Genomic DNA, 17,760 nt, shown 5'->3' with positions numbered 1-17,760 from the left:
GTTACAGAATTAGTAAATGTAGATCACCTATCTGGAGTTTCAGTTGATTGGATTATAAATGGACCGGTATGTCGAAGGAGCAGCTTATGGTGAATCCGTATGGCGACCACAAGGAAGACACCAGGCAACTCTGTGAAAAGGTGATTGAAAAGCACAAGTTATGGGATGGAGACAAGAAAATATCCAAGTCACTCATGTGAGCACCATAGTGGATGGACAGGAGTCCCAAAGGGGATGGAGGATGATTCCTTTCCCAGCTGGGATGCCATAATAAAGGGAAATGGATGGACAGACTTTCCATCCAGGAGGGAACAGGAACCCTTACCTATCAGGGGGGCTAATATAATGGAAGAACATGGGGAGACAACAATGTTTGGATACTCCTGTATGCTAGATGGCAGCATCACTGGTTTAGGATTCCCCTAGGACACCCTCACTGCATGCTGGGACCTGCAGTCCAGTGGAGCAGTCCTGTTGGGTTCCGTGGGGGGCCGCCAGGTAGAGCTGCCAGGATTGGTAATCCCTACATTCAGGGACTTCTGTTTCACCCAGAAGAGCTTCCAGTGGGCAATGCCCTAGCACCAAAAGTACTCTCAAATCACAGATTAAAGAAGCTGCTCGACCTCATCCAAGCGAGTCCCAATTGGGAGGCAGAGGACAACACTTGTTTGGAGGAAGAAGAGTAGAATGGACAAGAGGGAAAAAATTTTATTGTGTGCTCTACTGTGTTATAGAGAGGATTCTAGAAGGACCTGTAAAGGTATTAGAAAGAATAAAATCACTGTATTTGAACCCATGGCTGTGTCTGTGTTAGTCGCGTCCAGGGTTTGGGGCTCAGTGATGCCCCCTATCTTCACACTGAGTATCCCTTAGAGTCCAGTTAAATCAGTTATTAAGAACTGGAAAGAGTGTGGCACAGCTGGAAATTTGCTGGCAGCAGACCATCCACAGAAACTGAGTGATCGTGCAAGATGAAGACTAGTGATGGAGGCCAGCAAGAAACCTATGAGAACTCTGAAGGAGTTACAGGCTGCAGTGGATGATACTGGAGAGAAGGTGCAGATAACCACTGTTGTCCAGGTGATTTACCAGTCACAGGCTTAGGAAACGGTGGCAAAGAGAAAGCCACTGTTAAAAAACACACTGTGATTTTGCCAGTAGGAACACAGGAGACTCTGAAGTCAGCTGGAAAAAGGTTCTGTGGTCAGATGAGACCAAAATTGAGCTTGTGGGCCACGGTAACTGCATCATGCTGTTTAGATGCTTCTCTGTAGCAGTCCCTGAAAGGCTTGCGAGGGTGGAAGGTAAACTTAATGGAGTAAAATAGTGGGAAATCCTGGAAGAAAACCTAATGCAATCTGCAAGAAACCCGTGCTTTGGGAGAAGATTTGTCTTCCAACAAGACAACAACCCCAAGTATAAGGACAAGGTTACACAGGAATGGCTTACAAACAACAATTAATTTCCAAGAGTTGTCAAGTCAGAGTTCAGATCTCAGTTCAATTCAAAATGTGTGGCTAGACTTGACAAAGGCTGTTCACTCACTCACAAAAATAGAGAAGAAATGGAGTGTCCAGATGGCTAACAGAAACCTGAGAAGACAGACTCAAGGGTGTCATGGCAGCCAAGGGTGCATCTACAAAATACTGACTTGACTGAAGTGACTGTTTATGAGATCAGACCACATTGTAGAGATGTGTTTTCACTTTGACTTTAATGAGTTTTTTTTTTCTGTTGATCACTGCCAAAAAAGCAAAATTAAATCCAGACTACTTTAATAATGGAATTCCTTTTTGTATAAAAATAAAATGTGAAAACTTAAATGGAAGTGAATGCTTTTTGTAGGTGATGTTCTTGTAGATCAGTTCTAAACTCTGATGGACCCCCTTTAGAAGGCTTTTTCCCATATTTCACAAAAATGCAATCAAAGCCTTAAACAGTCCATTCCCCAGGTTCCAGGGTGTGCATGACCTGCTTCTGGACCCTCAAGATACCCCTTTTGAAAAGCCAGTGGGGCCTCACACCTAAATAGCCAGGCACATCTCTTTAAGGAACACCCAACTTGTCGACAAGGAAAAATGATGAGTGCCATTATGGAACTCAAAAGCTGCTCTTACACTTAGGTCAATGATGTGAAAAACACTTTTTAGGCAGACTTTCAGTATTCCAGAGAAGAATTTGTTAGCAGTAGGAAATCAGACGTTGTTACACTGATACAAGAAAACACTGTAAGCCAAAAGACAGCATATGACAGCCATTTGTTGCAGTCAGTCCAAACATCCATAAGATTCCTACAAATAAGAATAATGAACTCCAACAATACATAATTAAATCTGAGAACTCAGCAGGGTCCCTAATTCAAAATGCATATACTGTAGCTTTGGGGATTAAAGAATTCTTAAATCTGTTGCTTTGACCCTGCAAACTTAACTTGCTTTGCTTAAGGACAGCTGTGTAGAGCCATTAAGGCTTTTTGTACGGTACCTGATGTTTCCTTATATGTCTGGTCTTAAGATTAACGATAAAAACTTTAAAGAGTTCAATCCTTGACTTCTTCCTCAATTAGCCCCTAACTCTAAACCGGCACACAAGTAAGATGTTATGACCTGCTAAAAATACATTTTATAGATAGTACGAACCTTTAAATATGTTATACTGTATACTGTAAATTACCTCCTGAAATTTAATTGTCTTCCTACAACCTGAAACAGAACAGTTAGGCCCACAAAACTGATGCATTCATTGCAATTTTGTTCCCTAATTACTCCGAAGACTTCCAAGGGCAATATGCAGTATATCTTCATAAATAAGAGGGCACTCCTTCAAGCTCATATACTAAAGTTTTTGCAAAGTCCTCTTGTCACTTGTACCATAATGGAATGAATTATTATTGTTCTCCCAAACACAGCAACAGCAGCAACTTAAGGCCTCCTTATGTTCATCTTGACCTACAGTTCTCTGAATGGTTCTGCTCCTCAATATCTCCAGTCTTTGGTTTCTCAAAGTGTCAATTTGTTTGTTCAATAAGGCTCTGCTCTACAGAGGCCTGTCTGTTGACCATTCCCTCTTAAGCCAGAGATGCCAAGACCTGAACAAAGTCAGGATAGCCGCTGTTGCACTGACAGTTTAGAATACCGATCTATGCTTTAGTCTGGTTCAAGGTATTTATTTGAAGAGCTTCTGTAAAAACCTAAATTTCCCACTGGGGACAAAGAAAGATCTATCTATCTATCTATCTATCTATCTATCTATCTATCTATCTATCTATCTATCTATCTATCTATCTATCTATCTATCTGTCTGTCTGTCTGTCTGTCTGTCTGTCTGTCTGTCTGTCTGTCTGTCTGTCTGTCTGTCTGTCTGTCTGTCAACAACATTTATTTATATAGCACATTTTTATACAAACAATGTAGCTCAAAGTGCTTTATAAGATGAAATAAAAAAAATTTAATATGAAACAAACAAGATTAGGCAATAATATCATGCAGTATGTAACAAAGAAAAAGCTAAGGTGGGATTTCCAGGAGGACAGAAAAAAATAAAAACAAAAAAAAACTGCAGTTAGGCTGGAGAAAAAAAAACAAAATCTGCAGGGGTTCTAAAGCCAAAACACCACTAAGCCCCCACTTGGCATTCTACTTAACACAGATGTTCTTAAATCAGTCCTTATGTTTTACAGACTTCACATGGAAGAATTTGATGATGACAGCCATGTGGATATCTGGGAAACCCACTGTTCATTCGATAAACACAAGGGGGCAGCATGGTGGTGGAGCAGCTCAACATCACGCAAGAAACACAAAAGACCACAGAGAATTAGTACGGAATTGCAGAACCCAGAGGAAAATGATAACTCAATGCCCATATACACTAATAGACATACAACTAAAATGTACTGATGAAAAAGCCATTTTAAAATAATGTGTTTTAGAATTCTATCTATCTATCTATCTATCTATCTATCTATCTATCTATCTATCTATCTATCTATCTATCTATCTATCTATCTATCTATCTATCTATCTATCTATCTATCTATCTATCTATCATATAGTGCCTTATCTATCTATCTGTCTAATTATGTAGTAATATATTTTCCTCTTGCTCAGTTTTATGTTCTTGTCTGTTGCTTTGATGATTGCACTTTCATTCTTCTATATACTGTATATTATAGCTTGCTTTGCAAGTTGCCTTGGATAAAGGCTTCTGCTAATAAATAATAATAATATTTAACCTGATACAAACACACCATGTAATCCAGAACCTCATCTAAACACTCCTTCTTCACATTCCATTTCATACAAGTAAGTATCTCCAACCAGTCTTGGCTAATGCAACTAAAGGGGATTTGAGGTAGAACGTTACTGAAAAGAAGAAGTTCCTCATTTACCCATCTGTCCATTATCTGTACCAATGTACACTCTTAAAGGTGCCAAAGTGGTTCTTCTGAGTGATGCCATTGATCCAACTACATGAAGATTCCGGTAAGAACTTTTATTTATTAAGACCCATAACAGGTTTCAAAAAAACTATGAATAGATGATAACAGATTTATCAAATATCAGTGAGTTACTGATTTTTAAAGGATTCTTACTACATTCAATAACACAACCTAAGTTCAGGATATCTTGATCTGTCATATTCTGTTAGGTAGCATACTACACATTAAAGATTTCTGTTTTGTTCACATATTAGAAACCTTTTCCAAACCCAAAGAACCAAGTTAACATGCAAAGAACTCTTCCCAGAATTAAATAAAAATCTCTCCAGCAGTGGCTCTATGAGTAAACACATAACCCAGAAAAGTTCCGTTTAAGAACCATCATTTTTAATTGTAGTCCAATTCAGAGCTTCAGCATTTGCCAGTAGCATCTGGGACAAGGCATGAACCTTGCAAAGCTTGCCCTTAAGAAGAATTTTAATGAACTTGCCCTTATTAAAATTAAAAATTGCAACACTTGACACTACCTTTATCCATACCCCCAAGCCAAAACAGGATATTTTTTAATAAGCTTAAGTTATAAAACTTCTTCCAAATGGAAGCCCCTGCAGGTCATAACCCAATCCCTTACTAACAACAAATGTTTTACTGAAACGGTAAAGGAAGTGTTGCTAGCTTTGACACTTCACTGATAACATCACATGTAAGCAGCAGTTGTTTTATTCACTTAGACAGATGGGGCATACCAGCAGGCAGTGTGATGTAGTGGTTAAGGCTTTGGACTTCAGAACCTGAGGTTGTGGGTTCTCCTACTGACACTGTGTGACCATTAGCTAGTCACTTCACCTGTCAGTGCGCCAATTTAAAAAGTTAATTAATTAAATATAACAATTGTATCTCAAATATTATAAGTCACCATGGATAAATGTATCAGCCAAATGACTGAAAGATGGGGACACTAGGATCCAGTAGTATCTTGTGAGGTTGGGGGCAGGTAGACAGCTGGATCTTGCAGGTAAAGGAATTGAATTGAGTGATTCTCCATTGTTACTAGCTGGTGAAAATCTGGCTGCTTGAAGTCTGGGACCAAGTAAAGATGTATTACATTTGAACTCTATTCAAAAGTGGCTTGAGAGGGAGCATTGATTCCTGTTTATTTATCTGATTACTATTGTTGTTTCATTGCTTGTTTTACTGGGTTATTTGTTTGAGTTGTTTTGTCCTACTTGATAAATTAAAGTCTGCTAGGCTAATTAAGAATCTGTAATGGTTTTGTTTTAAATTAATCATTTAAATGTTTAGTTGGGGGGAGGGGGGTGATTAGCCTGAGTAATACTAGAAATCTGCACCCAACTGCCTAGCTATGAGTGTATTTTGTGTAGGATTTAATGTACTTTGTGTAGCTTGTGACATTCTATGTATTTATTTTTCTTGATTTTTCACTCACCTAGGCTTGTGTTTATCATGTGGGGTGTGAAGCATTTTAACAACTGGTCAGACCCTTCTGCTATTGGTCATCGCAAGTTATTGGCCAAATCTCTTATTAGGTGCTTAAATTGTTTGCTTTTTTAAAAGGATTATAATTATTGCTTTTATGTGACCGTGTTTTACTGTGCCCAGTAATTAATCAGAGAACGTGTATTAAAATGTTTTCATTGAGAGAGACCTGTGTGCAGAGTTTCGTATTTTTAGGAGGTCCTTGTCCTTCAATTGGGATGGCATGGTCATTTCCCAATTGGATCCGCTAGCGACCCCTACAGGCTACTTAAGTAATGTAAATATTGTACATTGCTTCAGTGCTAATATAGTTGTTGTCGTTTTTCAGCCTTTCGTTTAGATTCCAGGATTCCTTAATGCTGTTTTAGGCTACGCCTGATCTTCCTTTCTTTCAGTTTCTCTGCTATTCGTCTGAATTTCAGTTTGAGTCTTCAGGTCCTTGTCAAGCTCAACACTGTCATCAACTAACTTCAATATGTGCTTGTATTTTGTCATTTGTTCAATGTATTTGTAATTCCCTATTGCACTTAACAAAACCAAATCTAACTCATCTGTTCAATATCAAATACATTTAATTCCCATGGTCAAGGGAACAGGAAATTATTTCAGTACCATTGAGTGCAAGGTAGTAATCAACCCTGACTGGGGTGCCCTGTGTGCACAGATGACCTGAAATGATCTTATCCAGGGCTTGTCTTCTCTTATCCTGGGCCAGTTCCTAATGTCGCTGACAATTAGTTAATTAATTAAACTGGTCTGAGATGAAATTAATTGATGGGTCACATTCTAGCAGCCAGCAGTTAAAAGCACTTAGTAATCGTGTGAGACCAGCTCTTTGTAGTGTTCACTGCACTGTACTTAAACTCTTATAAGCGGAGTGGAGACAACTACAAGCTGCTGGTAGACAGAACAGCTTCTTGAGCAGGGGCTCTTAACCTGAGGTCCGTGGACCCCTAGGGTGTCCATGAATGGGTTTCAAAAGGTCTGTGAGGGTCAGATAAAAATTAACATTTATTTTCACTATATAGCCCGGTACTGTTGATTTTAATTAGATGTAGTAGTAGTAGTAGTAATGGTAGTAGAAAACGTAGTAGTAGATCTGTTTTAATTTGCACAAGAGCATTGTATTTCAAAATTATAATGAGTGGCCATTACTTTTTGCATAAAAAGGAGTGTTTTTTTAGATTGTTTACTTTATTTTTTTTATTTTATTTATTTATTTTTTTTAGCAAGCCCCTATTCCATCTCCCTGTTCCAAAAATCAATTTAATATATGGTCCCCAGATAGGGGATGTATCAGATATTAAACTGATAAGAACAGATACTACACTTGATCTTAGCCAAAAGGCCGAGAAGCAATAGATTGTGGGCCCGGCATCGAGTGACGCACCGTTGTGCTTTAGTGCTCCTCTTATTTGCTTATTGAGATTGTTTACTTTAGAGTTTAATAATACTTTGTGTATATTATATATGTATGAGACAATCAAATATCGATAAATAAGGTGCTGTGGCAGATGGCTGGGACCATTGCCTAGCCGGGACGCCAGGAGAGTGGAAGGACCAGGGGCCTCATGTATAACGCCGTGCATAGAACTCACACTATAACATGGCGTAAACACAAAAGCGGGAATGTGTGTACACACAGAAAAATCCAGATGCAGGAATCTGTACGTACGCAAACTTCCACGTTCTTCCGCTACATAAATCCCGATCAGCGTGAAAAGTAACGCACATGCATGCGCCTTCTGTCCTGCCCCAACTCCTCCCAGAATTACACCTTAATATGCAAATCAATATAAATAGCCTTCCGTGAAAAGACAATGGGAAAAGTACGGGGGAAAATATAAGAATTTCAGCGAATACCAAGTGGAGGCAAAGGAAAAACGTACTATTTGTTGGTTTAAACAGTGGTATAATCAACAAAAGGAAGTTGATCGAAAGCTCAAGTTCACAAAGTCGCACAGTGCCCGAAATAAAAAAGAAATCACATATCAAAGTCGCCATGAAAAGGCGAGTCGTAACCCACCGTCTGAGTGTCATATGAAAGCTTATTAGGGTACAGACAAAAAAAAATAGGCACACAGTGGGAAAAAAACACGAAATATCAACTTTAATCTCGAAATTTCCATTTTAATCACGTAGTTTATTTTGCCATTAAAGTAGAACATCATAAACTTCATCTTAAAATCATTTAATTTACTAGTTTCTCAAATCCCATTGTAACTAAAGTAGCACGTTAAATGCTTTGTTCTGTATTTGATCTTCTATGTGCTGTATGTGTGTGAATCACTACCTGCTTCTTAAACGGGCCTCTTTCTCCGACAGGACACATAATCCATTACATTCGTGATATTACAGCTCTGAATAATTAAAATACTGAGATGTATACGTGATATCTTTTTCATGATGATAGGAATGAAAGCATGTTATTAAACATGGGAACATGGTGGCGCAGTGCTTGTTCATGTCTCACGCAAGAGGCTTGCTGCGCCATGTGCGACCTTCGATGAAATAATTTATTACAGAAGTATTGTCTCTTTCAAACGTACTAACCTCCGATTCCTGTCCTTACTTTTCTTTCTCCAAATACCCAATCTCCACACAATCAGCTCTGTAATAGACTTGAAGCCATTTGTAAGCTTAGAACGACGATTCTTCAAAACTATCTTCGTAGTACATGTTTAATTATTCTATCCGTCTATCCTTCCAGTGTCACGTAAGCACCAGCAAGAATACAACGTAATGCAGGAACAATCCCTGAACTAGCTAGCGCTGTGGCACCGTGTCCTCACATGTTTAATTATTAACAATACAGATTATTTAAATGAAGTTAAAGTTTTATCTGTATAATATAATCAACATATTTTGCTGCATTTCATCTTAAAAATGATATTGTCATCATATGTAAATACACGCTTTATAAAGTAGCGCAGGTTGTGCAATATTATAACTGTAGTGCAAGTTTACACTGAGGTAATTGTACTTATAAGTACAAACAGTTCTACAAGGAGCACTTGATGGACTGATTGAGTGCGTTTATAGTTCTTGGGATGAAACTTTTTCTAAACCACGAAGTCCGTACAGGAAAGTCTCTGAAACGTTTTGCCATGGCTGAGGCAGCATCTGCTTCATGCTGTATATCGATAATTCTCTTTCCAATTAGCTGCTGCTGTGATTCCCCACTCAGATACAGTGATATAAATACTCCGAGTGGTGCAGTGAGAGTAATATGGAAAAAGATGATCTGCTGTGGCAACACCTAACGGGAGCAGCTGAAAGAAGAAGAAGATGCATTGAGAGTAACAATGCTAAAGCAGTTATGGTATTTGGAATACTATGGCTATTCCCTGACCATTATATTGCTGCAGGTTAATTACAATCAGATGCATTACTCTAATAAACAATATGCAGTTAGTTTCAGTGTATTTATAAAGCCGCGTCAGGAATGTGGATCTAAGAAAGAAAGGGTGACCACACAGGAACAGTAGCACTGCTTTGATGCTGGGTGCCGCCAGTCTGCAAAACCGAGTGGAGAAATTGTGTACGCCAGGGTATGAGGTACCGTGGAAATGTGCATGGCTTTACGCCAAGTTTAGGTTTTATACATCGTGATTTGAGCGTGGAAACGTTCATACGCAACATTTCTGTGCGTACGCACCGTTTATACATGAGGCCCCAGGAGAGAGACAGTACCTCCCCCAGGACACAAGAGGGCAGCCGCCCTGATTGGCATTAGGGCCACGGGAGCAGAGCTTAGTAGCTCAACCCTGTGGAGGCCCATGGCCACTGCCAGGGTGCGCATGGACAATCCCAGAATCCTGAGCTGCAGCACTTCCACCACACCAGGAAGTGCTGCCGGAAGAGAACCTGGATGCATCTGGAGTGCTTCCGGGTGCCCATGCAGCACTTTCGCCACACCAGGAAGTGCTGCAGGAAGATCATCAGGGAACACCTGGAGCACATCCGGGTGCAACATAAAGAGGCCACCTCTCTCCATTAGGGGAGCCAGAGTCAGGAGGCAGAGGACAGAGCTTGAGAGTGGAGTAGTGAAGGCGGCAGGAGAAGAGAGGAAAGGAGACAAAGAGCGAGTAAAAGGACAGAGCTTTAATTGGTGATTTGTGCATTGTGTGGTGCTGTAAAGCCTTAAAGAAGAATGAACATGTGCTTTGGACTTGTGAGTTCTGCATCTCTGTCTGTGTCCGGGCTGATCTTCCACAGTACATTGTATTCATTGCATGCAAAGTTGTGTTTATGTGAATATTTCTAGGGAAGGGAGTCCATAGCTTTCATCAGATTCTTAAAGGGGTCCGTGACTCAAAAAAGGGTAAGAATCACTGTTGTAGAGGCTTCTCATCTGCTCCACAGCTTTCTGGCAATTGATGTCCCGGGTCTGGGTGATTTAAATTAGAGCACCCTGAGTACCATGAGGCAACAAATGCGTGGTTCATTCACCTCGGAAAAATGAGGAGTTGAAGTAACGGAGAGTAGGACCAGGAGAAGAAGCTGGTGAGAATTAAGAGAGACGATGTGGAGCAGTGTGATCGAGGAGGCAAGAAGAAGGAGCTATGCGAATCTCCATGCTTGGTCATGAAGAGTTCGCTACAAGTCAACTATGTGCAACCGAGTGTGACCTGCAATCGCTAAAAGTTCACATGAAGAAGCAGCAAAGCGATGTCTTGCCCTGCTTTGTCTGGCTATGCATTTGTTGTTTAAGTAGCATTCTCTTTGGCCCCCATAACAGGGAAGATGTTTGCTTAGGCACGTTGTTAACCAAGTAATGCCCCCTTGGTCAAAGGGCTCATATTGCTCATACTTCTTTTTATCTGGTGTTTCCCATCCTTTTGGTTGTTACATCATTAATTCATGAAAGGGCAACAGAATTAAAATTAGAAATTAATCTAATCACAATAACATGTAAGGAACATGGACACTGACTTGTTGTGGTGGGGGGTTAAACTATAACATATATAGTAATTCAGTTTGGTCGCATTAAATAGCCTACCTTTGATGGCATGGATTGCTTCAGTTTAGAGACTGATCACTGGCATCAAAAGATTCAGCAGCAGATGACAGCAGTAATCCTTTTACATAAATGAACCATTAAACTCATCAGCACAAGAACTATGCATCAGGAATATCATAAAATTGGTTTCCATGGCTGGGCAGCTGCACACAAGCCTAAGATCACTATACACAATGCCAAGTGTCAGCTGGAGTGGTGTAAAGTACACCGCCATTGGACTGTGGAGCTGTAGAAATGTGTTCTCTGGAGTGCTGAATCATGCTTCATTATCTGGCAGTTTGGCAGATGCCAAGAGAATGCTACCTTCATCTCTGCACAGTTCCTACTGTAAAGTTTGGTGGAGGAGGGATAATCGCCCAGGGCTGTTTTTCACAGTTTGGGATAGGTCCATTAGTCCCAGTGAAGGGTACTGTTAATGCTACAGCATACAAAGACATTTTAGAAAATGGGTCACTTCCAACTTTGTAGAAACCTGTGCATAAAGCCAGGTTCATACACATACAGAATCTCAAGTGGACTGCACAGAGCCATGACTGCAAGCCTACTGAACGCCTTTCTGATGAATCTGAGCACCAATTGCAAGTCAGGTCTTCTTGCCAATATCAGTATCTAACCTCACAAATGCTCTTTTGACTGAATGATCATAAATTCACCAGACACACTTGAAAATCTTCTGAAAAACCTTCCCAGAAGAGTGGAGGCTGTTATAGCCACAAAAAAGTGGTGGTCAACTCCAAATTAATGTCCATGATTTTGAAATGGGATGCCCAACAAGCTCATATAGGTGTGATGGTCAGGGGTCCACAAACTTTTGGCCATATAGTGAATTGTAGCAGCATGAACAAGCCCATTATCAACAAAAGACACTGACAAATCTGTGAATTCAGTACTCATTGGGAATGAAAACCCGCTTTATCTCAAGAGGGTCATGGGGAAGCAGGAGCTTAATTCAACAAGCATAGGGTGCATGGCAGGAGCAATCCCTGAAGAGGGCAGCAGTCCATCACAAGGTGAACACACACAAAAACCAGGGGCCTGTTTCGCATCTCCAACCTGTCTAACCTGCATACCTTTGGAATGTGGCACCCACAGGAAACCCACTGTGATAAACCCAGGGCGTCAGTGAGCCCCAAACCCCAACATGAATACACTTGTACAGTCCCAGGTTCAAATAATCGAAGGTTTTTATTTTAAATACCTCCAAATGTGACACAAGCACAAACACAGGTCTTCCTCTCACAATATCTCCTTTCCCCCTACTGCACTACCCTCCACCACTCAAGCATTGCTCCACTACCTCCCAGCTCCGACTTGCCTGAATAAGGGAGTGCGGCCCCTTTTATTGCAGACCCTGGTGTACTTCCAGTGCCAGGGCGACTGCCCAATGAAAGCACTTCCGGGTCGCATGGAAGTCCATAATAGGGAGGTTGTCTACCTACAGCACCCTCTTGTGGCACCCAATGACCCCAGCAGTTCTGCTCTGCCAGACTACATATCCTGACATGCCCTGCTGGTTTTCTACTATGAACCAACCTCTGGGGCTGCTGCCATCTAGCATGCTGGGGGAATAAAAAGCCTCCATCAACGTCTTCTTTGTTTAATGGGCTGTCCATCCACCCATTCCAGTCCTTCCTTCCAGGTTTGCTCCCTCTCCTGGCCGGAATGCCCGCCCAGCTCGTGTGGCATCTACACCACATGGACATAGGGAGAACAAGCAAAGCCCATGCAGGGAGGACTCAGCAAGTGAACCTTGTTGCAAGGCAGCAGGATTACTACTGCACCACAGTGCCATCATGGAATGAAACCCAAGCCACATATTCACCCCCACCACACCCGCATCCCCACAATGGGTTGCACTGCATTTGTTTTTAACTGTTTTGTAATAATAATAATAAAAAGGCATTGTTAGTTTTGATTTATGTCGTGCTATTGAATGGCATTCATTTTGAATTGTAAGGTAGTTTCACCTGCTTTCTCCCTAAAAAAACACACCCTCTTATGCCATAATATAACAAGTCAGGGTGGTGGTATAGCAAGGGTCGGAATATAGGAAGCAACCCTGGACAGAGGTTAGAAGCACGTGCCCACCACATGACAAACCAACTCAGGATCCCAGATTAGGACCTGACTGCAGTCATGCAATGGGTGACACCTCAGCACCACAATAGTTCAGATGGAGTGGGACCAGTGTGAGGTTTTTTTATGGTGTCTGGAGTGCCAATCCTGCCACCAACCCCCAAGTTGGAGGACCTGCTTGCAGGGTTGGATTCAGATTAACGTCATACCCTGGACAGAGCGATTGCAGGTTAAGGGCTTTGCTCAAGGGCCCAACGAAGTAGAGTCACTTTTGGCATTTACGGGATTCGAACTGGCAACCTTCCAATTGCCAGTGCAGATCCCTAGCCTCGGAGCCACCATTCCACCCTACCCTGGACAGGACGCTTCTCAATCTATGGGGCTACTCATGTCGGCCCCACACAAGTAATTTAAAATCATCAATTAAGTAAACGTGCATGTCTGTGAGATGTGATTGGAAAAGCAATGCACACATACAATTTGAATGTGTGAACATCCAAATAGCAAATACTGGCCTTGGGTTTCTCTGTAAAGCTTGAGGTAGCAGCACTAACTACTGGAGTGCCTTTTCAAAGGCTTAACACCTACAGTCTAATTGTTCAGAATTTCTGAAATTTTATGTGAGATGGGTTAAACTGAGTCTTTGAAAAATGATCATTATATCAAACATAAAGCAAAGGCGTCCAATTATGTTTAAAAGCTGTTTCCCTGAGTGGATTATAAGATAAGTTGCAGAGTTAACTACGGCATCCCCACTTCATACCACCCAGTGCTGTGGCTCCCTGTTAGGGGTTAGGTGTAGTTTGTTCTAGTGGTCCTGGAGATCATCGGCAAGTTTGCTGAAGCACAACTCTTTAGTTGAATGGTCGCATTTAGCGATGTGACAGGCCCTACCGATATCTACCAGGTACTATTTTTATAACCCTTAATATACTGTGATGTACAATCATGGACAAATGTGTCAGTTCCCTTACAGCTCATTGAAAAAGTGATGTATGCCTCCAGAAAAGTGATTAAATAAAAAGCAATTGTCTTGTGTATACCTGCATGCCTTTCAAATGTCAAGAAAAGTAAAGCAAGTGTGCAATTTCAAGTATTGCTCATTCTACAAAGATATTCTAAAATGGCCTGGACACATTTGTTGGCACCCCTAGATAAGATCCTAAAAACTGAATTACGGTGATTTTTCAGAATATCTAATTTCTTTATTTAGCGTCACACACGTCTCCAATCGTGCAATCACTCATTCAGCTGATTTAAAAGGAGAAAAGTCATTACACTGCTGTTTGGTATCATCATGTGTCCCACGCTGGACACGGACCAGAGAAAGCAAAGGACAGAGTCGTCTGAGGAAATCAGAAAGAAAATTATAGATAAGCATGTTAAAAGCAAAGGTTGGTAGCCCATCGCCAAGCAGCTTGATGTGCCTGTAACAACAAGATCCATGGGACTGAAATAATGCAATACTTCTGTGAAACATAAAGCTTCTGTATGCAACTGCTTCTGTACACTAAATTTCTTGTTGGACCGTTAACAATTTAATTGACAACTAATCCTCTTTAGCTACATATGGGAACCAAAACCAGGAATTAAAAAAAAAATCACAAAGCAATTGATAACATTGAACATTAAAATTGTTAATTTTGAAAATTAAAATTGTTTGATTGTTTAGTTAGTGTATCAGATACAGTCACATTCCCAGTCACAGTCAGGCATTATGCAGATGTATTACTGTTGATATAAAGAACCCCATAGCCAGTGCCAGTGCTAGGTTATTTTGCACCCTAGGCCAACCTTATTAGTGCACCAACCGACTGTTCAGTAGCTAACCCATGTGGCTGGGTCCCCCCTTTATGATCTGCACCCTAGGCAAATGCCTAATTTGTCTTAATGGTGGTGCCAGCCCTGCCCGTTCTACTAAATAATTAGTTGGCCGAAGTTCTTTCGTGTTGGTGAGTCAGACAGAGCATGTGCAGCATTGTTCAGAATGGCGGTCAGTTTTATTTTAAGTCTCTCCTTTGCTATGACCTCCAGAGGGTCCAGAATGTGTCCCATAACTAAGCCTGCCCTTTTAATTAGCTTGTTAAATCAGTGGGCTTATTTGAAAGTGATGTTATCAGATCAGCACATCACAGCATAGAATATCAAACTGGTCTTCACCGAGTTATAGAAAATGTGAAGAATGTCACTTATCACATTAAAGGAGTGCAGCCAGCGCTGCCCTTTCTTATACACTTCCTCTGTGTTACGAGACCAATCGAACCTGTCATTAATGTGGACCCACAAGTACTTGTAGGCGTGGACCTCCACTACATCCACTCCCTGAATAGTGACCAGACCTAGAGGCTCTTTGGTGCAGCGAAAGTCAATATCCAACTCATTAGTTTTGTTGATGTTAAGTTGCAGACCATTCTTTCTGCACCAAAAAGCAAAGTTCTCCACCTGACTCCTTTCCTCTGTCTCATCCCCTTTATCAATGCACCCCATAAGTGCAGAATCATCTAAGAATTCCTGCAATTGGCATGACTTGGTGTTATATTTATAGTTGGAGGTGCACAGAGTGAAGAGTAAAGGTGACAGGACTGTTCCTTGTGGTGCTCCAGTGTTACTCACACAGTCCTTGGGCCTCACAAACTGTGGTCTGCCTGACAGATCGTCCATTATCGAGGACACCACAGGCTCATCCACCAGCATAACTCTGAGTTTACCCCTTAACAGGGATAGCTGGATGGTACCAAAGACACTGGAGAAATCAAAAACACAATCCTCACAGTGCTGCTAGCTTTGTCTGGGTGAGAATAGGCCTTGTGGAGCAGACAGATAATTGTAACCTCCACTCCAATCTTTGTCCGATAGGCAAACAGCTGTGGGTCCAGATGGTCTATCACAAGAGGACTCATATTGTTCAGGAAAATCTCTCAAAGGTTTTCATGATGTGAGGGGAGACTGACGGAGCTGAACTTTTTCAGTTTAAGCCACAGGTGGTTAAGAGGTGACATGATTTAACTGTTTAAAACTATGAAGGAAATTTGCAAGGTTATTTTAAATTGAGTTTTTCAACAACAATAAGAGGACACAATTCATAACAAAAAGGGACAAACTATATAAACCTTAGTTTTCTTCACACAGAGAGCCACGGACACATGGAATAAACTACCAAGTATTGTGGTAGAGAGCAGATCTTTAGGGGCCTTTAAATGTTGACTTGATGTAATTTTGAAGAAAACACATGAATAGGTTTGGTGAGCTTGTGGGGCTGAATGGACTGGTCTCAAAAATATCGTCAAATTGATCTAAAGCTCAACTATAAGTTCCATTAGGCTTATGTTGCCATTTCTGAATTCAGGGCTGTTTTTCCTTTATACGCAAAGATTTTTCTGGTTTATTTATCCTAGCGCAGACTTGAGTGTGAAATAAAATAAGTTTCAAGAGTGGTCCTTGGAGTTTATCTCAATGGTATTGAGTCATTCCCTCCCTAAAAAAACAAAACTAATACATTCTTTAATATCATCTTCAGGTTTTTTATGTTTCTTTTGGGTTAGTGAACTTTTTGTTCTTCTCCAACTGCCATTGAATCAATGTATATATGTGTGGGAGAGAATTAGAAACTGAATGTATATGTGAGACAAATATGTGTAGGTGTGTGTAAGCAGCTGAAGCATTTATGCATGTGCAGAATAAAACTTATGTGCAGAGAATGTATATAGATTTGTACTTCAGTTGTGTGTGGTGGATCTCGCTTAAATAAATGTTCCAAACTCACTTTGTAAAGAGTTCAATGTACAGTATATTTACTTTAATTCAAGAGATCTACTACAGAATGTGATGGCAAATGAACTCTTCATTCTACTTTAGACACCAAGATTCACAAAATAAAGACAGCTGACAAGTAGTAAATCATCCTACAGACTGTGGGCAGTTACAAGGAAAGTTATAATCTTAAATACTGTACACAACTTGAAACCACCTGATCTACTCTTAAAACTAAGTATCAAAGTGGGTCTTCAGAGCAATGTAAAAGTATGGGATCCTAAAATCAAAGAAGATTCATCCATTAGGCAACACAGTCGTCAAACAATGATGATAGTGAGAGGCCGTTGTTAATGTAAAGTAAAAGTGTACATGGTTCATACACCAAGGGATTGTCTCATTGAGTGAGGGATATATGCACAAAGGGATGCCTTTTGTGCTATTGAAGGGGCACGCGCTCTGGACATCGGGGGGGCCCAACCCCCAACAGCAGTCACTGAAATCTAATAATAATGACTACCTGCTATGGACAATGAGGGATGACATCGGTCAACCCCGCCTAGAGCTCCAAATGGGCTTCAAACAGCACTGCTTAAATCCACATGAAGACTCCAGAAAGAACCTTAATTTATTTAGATTTGTGAATAACCTTGAAGAGACGAAAACAAATTTGTAAAATATAAATGGGGTTTGAATATTAAAAAACATTCTTGCTGCCTAAAATAACACATTCTAAGTGTTTCTCTTCTTGATCTGTTACTATCCTGCTAGATTGCCTACTATAGATGAAAAATTTCTGTTTTTTCTACATATTAAGAACCCTTTCAAAGCTCAAAGAATTAATTTAATATATGAAAAACCAATACTTGAATGAAATAGTTCTTTGTCAAGCAGTAGTTCTACATGGAACCACAATACCAATGTGCCATATTAGAGCCATTTTTTAAGACAGTATGTCATGTTTTATGTGAGG

At 40.6% G+C, this 17,760-nt stretch overlaps 1 protein-coding gene and 1 pseudogene across 4 annotated transcripts in view; both read right to left on the bottom strand.

Moving 5' to 3' along the window:
* Positions 1 to 17,760, bottom strand: part of vwa5b1 (von Willebrand factor A domain containing 5B1) — a 166,077-nt gene that overhangs the window by 53,686 nt on the left and 94,631 nt on the right. The window lies entirely within an intron of this gene.
* LOC114656815 (uncharacterized) lies at positions 7,149 to 7,298 on the bottom strand (annotated as a pseudogene).

This window comes from Erpetoichthys calabaricus, chromosome 8 (assembly GCF_900747795.2).
Source record: "Erpetoichthys calabaricus chromosome 8, fErpCal1.3, whole genome shotgun sequence".
Lineage (NCBI taxonomy): Eukaryota > Metazoa > Chordata > Cladistia > Polypteriformes > Polypteridae > Erpetoichthys > Erpetoichthys calabaricus.
This window is presented reverse-complemented; position numbering and strand designations above follow the sequence as displayed.